Source organism: Microtus oregoni, unplaced genomic scaffold, assembly GCF_018167655.1.
Source record: "Microtus oregoni isolate MIOR12 unplaced genomic scaffold, Mior012 000050F_002, whole genome shotgun sequence".
Lineage (NCBI taxonomy): Eukaryota > Metazoa > Chordata > Mammalia > Rodentia > Cricetidae > Microtus > Microtus oregoni.
The window spans coordinates 1,637,431-1,653,103 of record NW_024543226.1 but is presented as its reverse complement, the minus strand read 5'-3'; the positions used below and the strand labels follow the sequence as shown (position 1 = coordinate 1,653,103).

At 42.6% G+C, this 15,673-nt stretch overlaps 1 non-coding gene across 1 annotated transcript; it reads left to right on the top strand.

Annotated features, from left to right (window-relative positions):
* The first annotated feature begins 11,398 nt into the window (after positions 1–11,398).
* LOC121436737 lies at positions 11,399–11,573 on the top strand. The gene has a single exon (XR_005972744.1). It is a non-coding gene; the product is annotated as a small nucleolar RNA SNORA57 (small nucleolar RNA).
* Positions 11,574–15,673: the final 4,100 nt, after the last annotated feature.

The window sequence follows — 15,673 nt, the reverse complement described above, 5'->3', positions numbered from 1 at the left end:
GTGCACATTTTTATCAGCCTTTAGAGTATATGATACTGCCTAGTTTTGAAAACTTAACTATATGTTCCTGTATTCCCTCCTTATTTAATAGAAGTTAATGTACACAAAGAACTAAAGGCAACTGAGGGCATCTGAAAGTGGGAGAAGTGGCCTTCCCCAGGGAAGAGCACACCAATAGGTTGCCCAATGCCAAATGGTCAGTCATCTCTGAAAATGCACATACAAATAACATTATGTGGACTGAACATGTTATATTTGGTAATAAATATTTATATACATATATGCATACAAGAATAATTAGTGAAAAAGAGGCCACGAATTTGAAGGAGAGTGGGAAGAGGTATATGGGAGAGTTTGGAGGGAGGAAAGGGAATGGAGAAAGTTTGTCACAATCTGAAAGAAATTGAAAAATAAGTAAAAAATAAAGTAAATACACTCAATGCTATGGTTTGGCTTTGGTTTCATCTCCTGAAGTTGTGTGTATAGGACAGTCGGTCACTAGTATCATGCTCTGAGAAGCAGTGGGACTTTTAAGAGTCTAGTGGGAAGACCTTAGGACTCTGGTGAGGTGCAATGCATTGTATAAGCTGTTACCCAACTGTGTCAGTTCTCACGAGAAGGTGCTGTTCTCAAAGCCTAAATCTGACAACTGAATTACTTTTTGGTTTCTTGTCTGGTGATGCCGTTTTTCCAAACCTCATGTACTCCAATCATCATGTGATCTGGCCCTTACCAGAGGCCAAAGGAGCCATCCAATCTTGGATTTTCAGCTTTCCCCAAACTGAAATAAATACAGCACATTTTCAGGAAATATGCAGACTCCAGTCATTTAATATACTGATAAAAGCAGAATAAGGCCTAACAACGGTTATCTGAATGTTAGAGAAGACCAGAGAACCCAATGGGTGTTCATGCTAAGAAACTGAAAGCCTCAGAACAAAGGGATCAATTTCACAGTCGCAATCTGAAGTTAAAGACCTGAAAACTCCCCCAAAATGGTAACAGGCCCCCAGACCTTAGTACAACTGAGTCCATGATGGAATTATCATTCAGGCCATAAAATTCAACATGTAGCTAGTACCAGCTGCCAAAACTACAAATAAGACCTAATCAATCAAATATCATAGTTCTGGGGAAGTCTCTACATGTACTAATCTTGTTTTTTGGCTTCTGTGATTCCACCTCTTGCTAACTGTTCCTGTTAACTAAAGTATTCCAAATTTAAAAAAGCTTGCCCTGAGAAAGGGCTACGACTACACTGGGAACCTGGCCGCTAATAATTAGACTTCCTATTATCTTAAAACCATGTCCAAGTACTCTTTGCCTGTGAACACCCCACAGAAATTTTTGGAGGTTCCACTGAAATCTCCAGAGACTAGACCTCAAGACACCAGGGGTCTCAGAACCCCTTGGAGCTGGTGAGAATGCAGTGGTCAGTAGAAACTGTTAGGAGGTGTGCAATCTGAGTTCTAGGTCCCCACGACTCCTTTTGATCAGCTGCTACCTAATGCTTCTGAAGAGTTGGACATCTCCACCCCAAAGGAAACAAATTAGCAAATCACATGGTACTGCCACTTGTCACTTCCAGAGGTAAGTCTGGTTAAGGTGCCTGCTGTTTAAACACATAAAGGAGGTCAGTGTGGCTGCTGATCCAGTGTCCAGATCTGTGAATCTGTGTAAGGCCTCACTGGATTCCCTGTCTGTTTAGTTGTATTAGTTGTATGAATGTGTGGTTGTCCTGATTGTCTTCTCTCTGTCTCTGTCTCTCTCTCTCTCTTTGTGAGTGTGTGTGTCTGTGTGTGTTTATATGTCTTTAGATCAGTTTTGTTTCCCTGTATTGACCAGTGCCTTTCTCTGGTATGAAACTCCCAGCCCCACCCCCATGGGCTTAAGATCTGCCTCCTCTTGTTGAGGACCCAGAAAATCCAAAAAACTTGCACCTGGCCCACCTATGGAGTGATGCTTGTTCTGCTGATGGACTCCCAGCCGTGGTGCTGGGTTGTCCTGTGTGGAGTTGGTCCTTGTGTGGAGTAGGGGATTGACTGAGCCTATCATTCAGGGCCCCCGGCATCTAAACAGAACGAACACAGGGAGTGCGCAATAGTTCCATGTGATACACATTCCCTCTACTCCCTGTCTGCTCTAAACAATCCCAAAGAAACCAAAAAGAGCAAGTTCCACACTTCCGTTCTGTCCAAAAAGACTTTAAACAATTTTTACCAGGTCCTTTTTAGAAGGATTAAAAACAGCTACTAAAAAGATTTCCTCTGTCACCCAGATGTCCCCAGATATTAAGAAAAAAGTTATAAAAGGTATAATAAAATAAATTAAAGGTATAAGTATGTCCCAGTTACTGGGGGTAGCTTAAAAGATATTTAACAACTAAAAACTGATTGAGAGACAAAAACTTTTACATAAACTGAAAACCATTGCCACCTTCTCTGATGACAGGTACCCAACAACTTGTGGTGTCTTGGCCTCTGTCAAAAGAATATCTCCTAACTGAAAGTCCTGCCCCTATCAAAAGATACGGTTGGGCTATACAACAGATTCCCAGGGGAATGGGCAGAAAACAGCCCCCCAAGGACTGACCCAACACCAAGTTCAGTTTAACTAACCAGTTCAGTTATTGCAGTCCAGCTTAAGGAATACCCCATGATCCTGGAAGCAGGAAGGGAAATTACAGTTCATATTGCCCGGCTTAGAGAGACAGGCATCCTGGAGAGCTGCCAGCCGTTCTGTGTCTTAGTTAGGGTCCATTGCTGCTGTGAAGAGACACTATGACCACAGCAACTCTTATAAAGGAAAACATTTAATTGGTGTTTGTTTACAGTTCAGAGGTTTAGTCTGTTATTATCATGGCAGGAAGCAAGGTGGCATGCAGGCAGGCACCGTGCTGGAGAGGTAGCTAAGAGTTCCACATCTGGATCTGCAGGCAGCAGGAAGTGACACACTGGCCAGGCTTGAGCTTCTGAGGCCTCAAAGCCTGCCCCATAGTAACAGATTTCCTCCAACAAAGTCACACCTACTCCAACAAGGCCACACCTCCTAATGGGCCTGTGGGGGTCGTTTTCATTCCAACCACCACACCCTGAAGTAAACCTCTCCTGCCTGCAGAGAAACTGGGACCTCTGATTCTCATGGGTCTGATTCTTCCAAAGAAACAGGAGTATTGAACCTGAAAGATACATTTTGTCAGTTTTCCATTGGCAGAGGTGAGTCAACCCATCTTTTCTTTTAAATGGACAGACCCAAAGGGAGGCTACCATGGGCAACTTACTTGGGCCAGGTTGCCCCAAGGATTTAAAAATTCTCCAACCCTGTTTAACGAGACACTAAATGCTGTTCTCCTGCCCTTCTGTCATAGATTTCCTGGGACTATAAATTTACATTATATAAACGACCTTCTCCTAGTCTTTGAAACTAAAATAAATTGCTATGAAAGGGCCACCGAGGGTCTGCTGCAAGAGTTACAGGCCTTGGGCTACAGAATGTCAGCTGCGAAAGGCCAGCTGTGTCCATCAGAGGCTGCCTATCTTGGTCTCAGAGTAGGATTACTGCCATCCCTCAGATTCCAACTCCAAAGACTAAGACACAGGTTCAAGGGTTCCTAGGTGCAGCTAGGTATTGCTGCCTCTGGATACCAGAGTTTCAGAAATAGTGAGGCCTCTCTATACGCCGGCACAAAGTGGGGTACTGAGCCCCTAATCTGGACGGAGGCTAAACAAAAGGCATTTGTGCTTTTAAAAGCAGCTCTGACTTAGACGACAGCCCTAGCACTTCCAGATGCCTCAAAACCTTTTCATCTGCTTGTCCACACACACACACACAAAAGACATTACAAAAGGGGGCTTTCACTCAAACTTTAGGGCCACGGAAATACCATATGACATACTGTTGTAACAACAGGACCCTGCAGCCACAGGATGGCCCTACCTAAGAGCTCCGGGGGCTCCTGCTAATTTAATGGAAAAAGAAAACAAGTTTCTCTGTATCAGGATCTTCCACTCTTAGGACCCCAGTATGTAGTTGAGATCCTTCTCCGAGGAACACCAGAATTCTGGATGGCTAACGTCTACATCACCCAGTACTAGGCCCTGCAATCCAGCCTGAGAAACCCACTGCTTTCAATCCCGCTACCCTCTTGCCTGGTGATGACCTGCAGGTGCTCATCCATGATTCATAAGATGAAAGATGAAATCAGGTATCTGGGAGCTGCAGTAGTTACTTTAACAGAAACAATCAGGTTCCTCAGCTCAGAGAGCAGAACTGATTGATCTGACCCAGGCTCTCAGATGGGGAAAAGGAAAGTTTACCAACATATAAATGGAGAGTCGCCATGCTTCTACTACTGAGCATGTCCACAGTGTGACTGACAGAGAAAGAGGGCTTCTCACTTCCGAGAGAAATGACATAAAAAGTAGAGCAAAAATGGCCCTTCTAAAGTCTAGTTGGATTCCCCTAAAATTGCTACCCTCCCCTGTCCACTCTGAGGACGTAAAAAAATGACTACCCTGAGGCAAGAGGTAACTGGACCACTGGCCTGGCTTCCTCACAAATGGCCCTAAGACCAGTGGGGTTTATTGACCTTGTATTGCTGGGGATTCCATGGTATAACCAAGAGGAAATAGAGGATGCAAAAAGAAAAAAAAAACACACAGCTTGAATCCATACGTGGGTGGAGGACACCAGAAGGAAAGATCATTCTCCCAGAAACAGCTGGCAGGACTCTGGGAATTGAACTTCACCAGGATGCTCATCTAGGGTCCACAGAACTTTCTGCGTTGCTCAGACCAGGTATGTTATACCTAGATTGCACAGCCTGGTTCAAGATGCCAGAACTATGCTCAAGTAAATCCATACAGAGAGCCCTTACCCACGTGTGGTCGTTTGAAAGAAAATGGCCCCCAAATGGAGTGGCACTATTAGGAGGTGTGGCCTTGTAGGACTAGGTGTGGCCTTGTTGGAGGAAATGCGTCACTGTGAGGGTGAGATTTGAGGTCTCTTTTCTCAAGCTTCATTCAGTGTGAAAGTCAGTTGACTTCTTGTTGCCTCTAGGTCAAGGTGTAGCACTCTCAGCCCCAGCACCATGCCACCATGCTCCCCGCCATGATTATAATGGGCTGAACCCCTGAAATTGCAAGCAAGCCACCCCAATTAAATGTTTTCTTTATAAAAGTTTCTGTGTTCATGGTGTCTCTTCACGGCGATAAAAACCCTAACTAAGGCACCAGGTATCTGGCACTGGCCTCTGTGGGTACGTTACACACAAACACACGCGTGCAGGCACATGCTCACCCCCTCCAGGAACATAATAGACACAAAGAAAGATCTTGCTGTTTCAAAGATATGGCAGTTAGTTCTATGAAATCCTCCTGAACTGCCAGCAAGAGGACACTACTTTGTCCATCACAAATGTCATCAGGATATTTTGCACCAAGATCTAGCTTATCAGGGAGGATGTAAGTATGTGCTAGTTTTTAGAGATAACCATTTCTGGGTGGCTAGAAGTGTTCCCCACTCAGACTGAAACTGCTCCAACAGTAGCTTAAAAGCTCCTCCAGGAACTGGTCCATTGGTTTAGCCTCCCCCTAGCAATGGGGTCCAAAAATGGCCTGGCTTTCATAGCCAAAATCTATCAATTGACAGCTTTTTCAAAAATATTTAAGGGCGCGGTTGGGGGAGGTGGTGCACACCTTTAATCCCAGCATTCGGGAGGCAGAGACAGGTGGAGTTCTGTGAGTTTGAGGCCAGCCTGGTCTACAGAGTGAGTTCCAAGATAGCCAGGACTGTTTTACAGAGAAACCTTATCTCGACAATAACGTAATAATAATAATAATAATAATAAAATTTTTAAAATATTAAGCAAAACTCTCATTAGAGTCCAGCAAAGGATGAATAGGCCTCCTTCCTTTGCTTTGATTTGGGCCACTGCAGCCCATATAGGAGAGATTTGCCCCCATAAGAAAATGTTAGGAAGACCTCCCCCACTGCTTCCCAGGCTCAGAGAGCAGCAGTTGGTAGAACTCTCTAACCACTCCTTTCCCAAGTCATTACAGGCCCTCCAGTCCTCCATAAAGGCTATTCACTGGACTACCTGAGAGAAGGGAGAAAAAGAAGCATAGGGGCATAAGGGCAAAGCCTCAGACATAAGGGCAAGGCATCCGGCACAAGGGTGGAAAAGGAGGTAAAAAGAAAGGGGTAATCTCACAAAGCTTTCAGTTTATATTGGCATACAGAGAAGTTAATAATCTCATAGGTGGTTACAATAGCATCAAGCATGCATTTTCACAGAGTCACAAAAAACTAGTGAATCCAGCAAGGAGATGCTTTACATCTCAGAGGGGGCATGGTTGTAAATTTCCCTACAGCTGGGGGCTGGGAACACAGCCTTGGTAGCTGTACTAACCTGCTGGCTTGAGATTTTCATTGGCATCTAACTGGCTGAGTTAAAAGGTCCTCTTCTGGGGATCTTGCTTTTGACTCCAGTAGGGTGCCAGAATGAGAATTTTTCTCTCTGAAGCCAGTTTTAGCGACTCAGGCCCTTTTCCTGTATAAACGTCTAATTTCCTGGGCTATGATTCTGTTAGTTGAAACCAAGGTAAAGGGTAATAAAGAAAATTTGTAGCCTGTTAAGTCAGAGCAGAATACCAGTAAATTACAGCTTCCCTAGTCTACTGTTAGAGCAGACATATTACCTCCTATGTGAGGCTCCTTTCTTTTTTTTTCCATTTTTTTAATTGAGAAAAGGAGAAAAAAAAAGTTTCCACCTCCTCCCAGCCTCCCATTTCCCTCCCCCTCCTCCCACCCTTCTCCCCCTCCTCCCACCCTTCTCCCCCTCCTCCCACCCTTCTCCCCCTCCTCCCACCCTTCTCCCCCTCCCCCCACTCCTCTCCCCCTCCCTCTCCAGTCCAAAGAGCAGTCAGGGTTCCCTGCCCTGTGGTAAGTCCTAGGTCCTCCCCTCTCCATCCATTCCTAGGAAGGTGACCATCCAAACTGGCTAGGCTCCCACAAAGCCAGCACATTACGTAGGTTCAAAACCCCGTGCCATTGTCCTTGGCTTCTCATCAGCCCTCATTGTTCGCCATACTCAGAGAGTCCAGTTTTATCCCATGCTTTTGAGGCTCCTTTCTTATCAGTCTGTCAATACAGAAAGTTTGTGGGGGGCTATTGTTATATAGATTTGGCTGTGAGAACAAAGGCTTGATTGAATCCTTTTCCCACCATAGATTCATGGTGTGGGGGTAGGTATGTGGTTACCCCACAGGAAATTCAAGTTTATACACTGCTGGGAGACTATAAAAGGGAGAAAAGCCATGATTTCAGATTTCTACAGAATTGACAGTGACTTATCCACAGGACAAGTATGCCCGTAGCTCTGCAAAAATGGGTTACTCCAGGTGGAGTGTACATATATGATGTGGGAGTCCCCTCTGTGTGCTGTGATTACCATTAATGAATAAAGAAACTTCTTTGGACTTACAACAAGGCAGAACTTAAGTAGGCAGGGAAAGCTAGGCTGAATGCTGGGAGAAGGAAGGGTGGAGTCAGAAAGAAGCCATGGAGCTGCAGCCGGAGACAGATGTGCTAAAACTTTGCTGGTAGGCCTCAGCCTCATGGTGATGCACAGATTAATGGAGATGGGTTAAATTAAGATGTAAGAATTAGCCAATAAAAAGCTAGAGTTGATGGGCCAAGCAATGATTTAAATAACACAGATTCTGTGTGATTATTTTGGGGCTAAGCTAGCCAGGCAGCTGAGAACAAGCGGCTCTCTCCTCCCAACACGTATACACTACCCGTGGATAGTTCAATAGATCTGTCAGCTAGAAATTCACTGTGTAATACTTGTCTCTTTACCTTTCCTTCAATTTTTTTTATTTCCCTGTCTATCCTGCATTCTGTGTCTGATTAGTTAGTTGTGCTTGTTATGTGGTATACAATATCCACTGAGTTTATAATCCATTTGCTATGTGGTTTACTATATCCACTGAGTTTGTAATATAATTGTTATGTAGTTTACTATATCTATTGAGTTTGTAATGTAATTGTTATGTGATTTACTATATCCATTGAGTTTGTAACAGGTTTTTGTTTGTTGTTATTTTTCTTGTTTTTTTTTTACGTTCTCACAATGTAACCCCAGTTAGTCTATGACTTGTTATATACAACTCAGGGTGGCTCTGGATTTACAATCCTCCTGCCTCAGCCTACAATTTAGTAGGGTTAAGGCATTGGTGCCAAAGAACTAGCTTCAGCAGGTAAAAGACTGGAGAGGAAATATGAAGTTAGTAAATATTAAACACACAGAGAGAAGTCTTATCTGAGGGGGCAAAGCTTAATTCTTTATTTTTCTCCTCCTCCTTCTTATTCTATTTATTTATTTATTTATTATGTATACAATATTCTGTCTGTGCATATGCCTGCAGGCCAGAAGAGGGCACCAGACCCCATTACAGATGGTTGTGAGCCACCATGTGGTTGCCGGAAATTGAACTCAGGACCTTTGGAAGAGCAGGCAATGCTCTTAACCTCTGAGCCATCTCTCCAGCCCCATCCTTCTTATTCTTATTTTTCTCTTATCCCTTTTATACCACCCAAGATAAAATTCTCTATGTAAGAAGGAAATCACTGCATAACCCCAAATTACATATTTTCTGAGAATGAATTAGAATCTTTACACAGGAAGATATCACATTATGATCACAAGTCACATGCTTTTCTTAGATGCCCACAAGTAGTTCAAAAATTTCCTTTGTATTAAGTTTCCCACCATAACGTCTTCACCCCAAAGCAAAGATTCTTTTATCATTGATCAACAAAGTTTTAAGTAGGCCAAGTATATTTGAGCCAGTTCCTTTGTACTGGCAGGCAGCTGTTTGTGGCTTCAGTGCAGCAGATTCCTAGCCTAATTCTATTCACAAAACCTTAAACAAGTGGTCTAGATGACCATCTACATTTCTTTTCTCTGTACATGCAATAGGGTCATTTAATTTTCTTCTACAGCTTTGTTTTTTTTTTCAAGGTGCCTACAGAAACCTGTGATTAATTCTATAAGTTATATGACCAATGAATTCTGCCCTAACCTTGGGTGTAGGGACATGGTTGCTTTCTTTGATTATCAGCCTGTTTATCCACAGATAGAATTCATGGGTTTATAATGTATAAAACTTCCTTGTTCTTATTTTCCATCCTCGGCAAACCTCACATCTAGCATAAAGAAGGCGACGCCAATCTTATTTCTATCTTTTGCATTTCTCATTGGAGCAATTGGCAGAGCAGTCTAAACCATTTCCCTAATCATCTTTACTAATGGTACCAAATACCTGTATCTTTAAATCATTGACCCAACAAAGCATCATTGCTGTAAATGGAGACAGCTCTTTCGTTTCCCTACTGCTCAGACCTGAACAATCACACAGAAACTATATTAATTACCATACTGTTTGGCCAATAGATTAGGCATATTTCTAGCTAGCTCTTACATCTTAAATTAACCTATAAATATTGTCTTAAAAACTGCTTTAATGGCCTGGCATGCTGTCTCTCACCTTTAAGCACTCAGGAGGTAGAGACAGATGGTTCCCTTATCTTCTTTTTTTTTCTTTTTCTTTTTCTTTTTTTTTTTGAGACAGGTTTCTCTGTAGCTTTGGAGTCTGTCCTGGAACTAGCTCTTGTAGACCAGGCTGGCTTCGAAATCACAGAGATCTGCCTGCCTCTTCCTCCTGAGTGCCGGGATTAAAGGCATGTACCACCACTGCCTGGCGAATCCCTTATCTTCTAGGATGAGAGTCTCTCACTGAATCTAGTGCTTACCTGTTGACTAATAATCTCCAGTGAGTCAGCTGCCTCCCAGCTCTCAGCCTTGCTAAGGTTGCAGATGTGTGCATGACTACACCTTGATTTTTATGGGGTGCCAGTAATTGCAACTCATGTCTCCTTGCTGGCACAGCAGGTACTTTACTGAGTCATCACCCCAGCCCAAAATTATACATTTTTAAGGATTATATATACATTTTAAAACAATTATATACATATATAATCCTTAAAAATGCATAACTTTGTATGATATATATGCTTGTGCACCAGAAGAGGGCACCAGGTCTCAGTACAGATGGTTGTGAGCCACCATGTGGTTGCTGAGAATTGAACTCAGGACCTCTGGAAGAGCAGTCAGCACTATTTATTTATTTTTTTGCCACAATAATCATTTTTATTGAGAAATAAAATCACATGATATGAAATTAGGATCATCAAGGAAAATTCGTGCCATAAGGTCACCAAGGTCAAACAGCTGCAAAATGTCTGGAATGAAAACACTGTGAGGGCCCAGGGAGAAATTGTTTTATTAGCGTTGAATAATGCCTGATGTTTGGAGTTAGAATTTTCTCCGTTTCAAGTCAACTATAATCACCTCTGAGGGCTAGATTGATTGGTAAAGGACAAAATTAGCAGAGCAATGGTCATCTTGAAAAAAATCCTTGTGTAATTGAGAAGTTAGTCTTGCTTTCATATTACTCAACACACTTCTTTGTGGGTGGAGATGGGAAGCAAAGTGTCTTGCTGTCCTACTAACAGAATGTTTAAGCTATTCTGCACACCAGGAATATGGGGATTTGGGCATTTCCTCAAGGTAGTGTGATATGAAGGGTTCAGATGGCTGTACCTCCCAACTGGAGGGGAGAAGGGGAGTTATTCTGAAAGGGTCGCGGGGCACAAAGGACAAGAATTTGGCAGGGAAGCTACTTCGTTTATAGTTGAGCTAAAGATCTAAGAGCTTAATTTGGGTAAAGCCATAGTTTCAGTTTCTTCAGCCTAGACAGAAAGTATAAGGCATTTTACAAGAGGCAGAGACAAGTAAGGCAACAGATAATATATCAACGATGAAAGGAACAAGGACAGAGATCTGCGCGTGTCTGGCTCTCAGCTTTTGTCCTTGGCTATAGCCAGTTTTTTGCTCCTCTGGATAGTCAGCATGACAATGTCAGAAACTAGGAGAAAGGATTTCCAAAAGGGCTTCTGCGGGCATCAGAAGATGCAGGCTGAGAAGCCATGAGAGGGAAGGACTGTGATGAACTTAAGCATCCTTTGAAGAAGGGATTCTCAAGTGAATTGTCTGCAGACTTGGTACCCGAGAGGAGATCTTGTCTGGGAACTGGCTTGGTGGTTCATTAATCTTGCTCAACAGTTGATTGGCATGAAAATCATCATGATTTACATGCTCCTAAGGAATACCAGCTTCATTGTTGAAATAACTGGAAAAGGCACTTGAAGTCCCTGTGGGAGGTGTCTCTCCCTTCCTTGAGGGTACAACAAGGAGCAGTCAGCACTCTTAATCTCAGCGCCATCTCTCCAGTCCAAAAGTTATACAATTTTGATGGTAGTTTAGTGGTCAGTGTGTTCTTTGAGTGGCAGTCCCTGGGTTTAATCCCAATACCACAAATAATAATAAAAATAATTATTATACGTTATGTACGGAGGCAGAAGGAAAGGGCTCCTGCCCTCTTGGCGTTATGTCTTCGGTGCCTGCGGCCTCCCATTCGCCGGTTCTATCCTCAGACGCTGGGACATCTCTCTCAATGCAGAAATGTAGCCAGAACCGGCAGTCCCCTCTATGCGGTACTCAACGCTCTTTTATTTTGGTTTCAGGTCTGTGGATGACGCCCTGGAGTGACAGCTAACGTCTTTTCTTTTGCGGTTTATTGTTGAACCAGTAAAGTCAGTGAACCCTTAAAAAATTATTATTATATTATTTTGAATAAGGAATGTAATCATATTATTAAAAAACTAAAGTATAACTAAAATCATATAGTAAAAATGTCCTTCACATTGCTACCCTCAACCACCTAGACTACTTTTCCCACTTGCAACCAATATTAATAATATCCTTCAAGAGATCATTTATGGGGGGCTGGAGAGATGGCTCAGAGGTTAAGAGCACTAGCTGTTGTTCTAGAGGTCCTGAGTTCAATTCCCAGCAACCACAAAATGGCTCACAACCATCTGTAATGAGATCTGGTACCCTTTTCTGGCCTACAAGCATAAATGCAGACAGAATACTATAAACATAATAAATAAATCTTTTTTATAAAAGAAAAAAAGAACCTAAAAAAAAGAGAGATCATTTATGGGGGCTGGAGAGATGGCTCATTGGTAAGAGCACTGGCTACTTTTCCAGAGGATCCAGGTTCAGTTCCCAGCATCCACAGCTCACAACTGATTGTAGCTCTGATTCCAGGGGATCTGGCACCTTCACAGATATACATGTAGGCAAAACAACAATGCATATAAAATTAAAAAAAATAAATCTAAAAATGAGATCATTCACAAAAATGGGTATATGCTGTAATTTCCATTTTTACACAAAATGATAACTTTATCAAGACTGATTCTTGGCATTTTGACCCAACAACATGTACTGATATACTGGAGCTTATTCTGTATTAATATGAAGAAATTCCTCATCTTGTCTGTTGCTGTACAGAATTTCAATACAGGATTGTTCTGGTTGGTTTTTGTCAATCTGACAGAAGCTAGAGTCATCTGCTATGGGATAATGTTCTTGTACCCTGTAAAGATTTGTCACTTGTATTGGTTTAATAAGATGCAGATTGGCCAGTAGCCAGGCAGGAGGTATAGGCAGGATGATCAGAAAAGGAGAATTCTGGGAAGAGGAAAGCCTCAGTCTGCAGTCACCAGCCAGATGCAGAGGAAGCAAGATGAGAATGCCTTACTGAGTAAGGTACCAAGCCATGTGGCTAAACATTGATTAGAATAATGGGTTAATTTAAGTTGTAAGAGCTAGTTAATAATAAGCCTGAGCTAATAGGCCAACCAGTTTATAATTAATGTAAGCCTCTCTGTGTTTTGGGGACTGAATGGCTGCAGGACCATGCAAGACAGAAACTTCCATCTACAGTCATCCAAGAATAGGGAATCTCAATTAAGACAATGCCTCCATTAGATTGGCCTGAAAGCAAGCCTACAGACAATTTCTTAATTAATGATTAACGTGGAAGGGCCCAACCCACTATGGGTGGTGATACCCTTTGGCAGGTGGTCCTGGAGTACATAAGAAAACAAACAGCAGGGCTGGAGAGATGGCTCAGAGGTTAAGAGCATTGCCTGCTCTTCCAAGGGTCCTGAGTTCAATTCCCAGCAACCACATGGTGGCTCACAACCATCTGTAATGGGGTCTTCTGGCCTGCAGGCATACACACTGACAGAATATTGTATACATAATAAATAAATAAATATTTAAAAAAAAAAGAAAACAAACAGCAAGCCATGGAGAGCAAGCTGATAAGAACCATTTCTCCATAGATTCTGTTCCAGGGTCTGTCTTGAATTCCTGTCTTGGCTTCCCTCAGTGGACCATGACTAAAGAAAGGTAAGCCAAATAAACCCTTTCCTACTAAAGTTTCTCTTGTTCAGGGTCTTTATCACAGCCACAGAGAGCAAACTAACACAGAGATTATTCAAGTACTACATTATTGAGAGTCCAATGGTTTGGCTATAGTTCCTTTTTATGGCAACTTTCCTGTGTGTCAATCTTTACACATGGGTACATTCACAGGATGAATTCATAGAGGTCAGATTCTGGAATGAAAACCGTGTACATTTGCAACCTGTCAAATGCTATTAATATGACATCCATGGCTATAGTGCCAATTTACAATCCCACCAGTAATAGAAAAAAGTTCCTGTTTCTTTACACCCACACATAACAGGATGGTATCCGATTTTTGATTGTATGTTTTAAATATACAACCAAAAAAATCCCAAAAGAATAAAAAAAGTCATATATAAAGTGACATTTTTATTTCTTTTAGATATAAGCGACTATTCTCCTTGTTGTGGGAAAACAGGAATGGGAACCACCACACCCAGACCAGGAACCAGGGACTGCATGGAGAATCGAAGGAATGTATTCACTTTGGCAGGGACTCGGGAGAGTAACCTCCCAAAACCTGGGCACACGGGCCACGGTGTCTTGGATAGGCTAGTCAGCATCATTTCTGACTTCTTCTGTCATTGGTAGGTTTGAATCATAGCCTACGTGACCGAGGACCATGAGTGAGAACTCAGCCTATTTGACTGAGGATGAGGAGTGGGAAACTCCAGAAGTAAGCACATTTACAGCAACGGAAAGAGGGACAGACAGGGCAGGTCTTTTACAAGCAGCTGCAAATTTGAGATAAAGCCCTGTGCTTTTGCTTCCTGAGACCAGTGTTTTTTTCCCAATGGTCAAGAGCCATTTGCATTTCCATATCTTTGAACTGTTTCATCCCTTATGCTTGATGGTATGTGGATTTGAGTAGGTAAAGGGGTACCCTGAGGGTTTGGAAACACTATTTCTGGATGTGCCTGGTGACAGTGTTTCCAAAAGAGGTAACATTAGAAACATCAGATGGAGCCAAGAAGACTCATGTTTATGAGAGTGAGCAGCTTTCCCTGTTTCTGAATTCTGTATTTAGTGGGAACGTCTGATTGAAACCCACTCAAGGAAATAGACCGAGAAGGACTTGGGTTCCTGTTGTTTTGCTTTGATTTTAAAAGCAGTATTATTCCTTGTAAGAGGCATCATGCCATAATGTGAACTTGGTGGTCAGAGGACAAATGTGTGGTATCGGTTCTCTCTTGTCACCCAGAAGTAGGATCCAGGGATTGAACTCCGGTTGTTCTGAGTAGCATGGCAAATGCCTTTGTCCACTAAACCATCTAGCTATCTCTGCTTTTCTTTTAGAAATGGCACCCCGCTCTATAGCCCAGGTTGACATCAAAGCTAGACTAGCCTTTGCTGCACCAGGGGTGATGGGATTGAGACACGGGGGCTTCTTTTCAGGTGGAAGAACAGAAAGCTTTATCTTGCCCCAGCAACCTTTTATATCTCTACTGCTTCTGTGGAAACCCACCGGCCAGAACGAACACAAACATCCTTGTCAATTACAGACCACAAGGAAGTTCAGCTGTCAGTCAGGGGGAGTGAGGGCAGCTATATCCCAACAAGCCTTGAATTCAAGAGCTTCTTGCCTCAGCCTCCTGGGTGCCTAGATTTCAGGGATATACCACCAAGCTTGGTTCCTGGGAGGGATCCATATCAGTAAGAAATTGAATGTGAATCAGAGTTTCTATTAGAAATGTGTGTACACCCTTGGAGATAACCCTTATAAAGTGAAATAGATGGCTGAAATAGGTGGCGCACACCTTTAATCCCAGCACTTGGAAGGTAGAGGCAGACAGACTTCTGTGAGTTCAAGGCCAGCCTGGCCTACAAGAGCTAATTCCAGGACAGGCTCCAAAGCTACAGAGAAACCCTGTCTCAAAAAACAAAAACAAAACAAAACAAAATAAAAATGGGAAACGGATGGGACTAAAATACTAAGAACCACCGACTGGTGATCATAATCAATGGGAAGAAGAGCCCCAGTGTTAGCAGCTTTGAAGAGGAGCAAATGTCCATAAGACCTGCCTGAGGGAAGGAAAAATCAGAAAGTACATGGAAATAGAAATTAGCCCAGAAAGATACGGTGTGTCCTTATACACAAGGATGGCAAAGAATCGCTGTTCAGAGGATAATTAGGCAGTGTTGATAATCTTTGCTTTGTAGCAACCAACTATGTCTAGCAATGCTAGGTTATGTTAGATTAAATTGGAATGATACTGCATTACT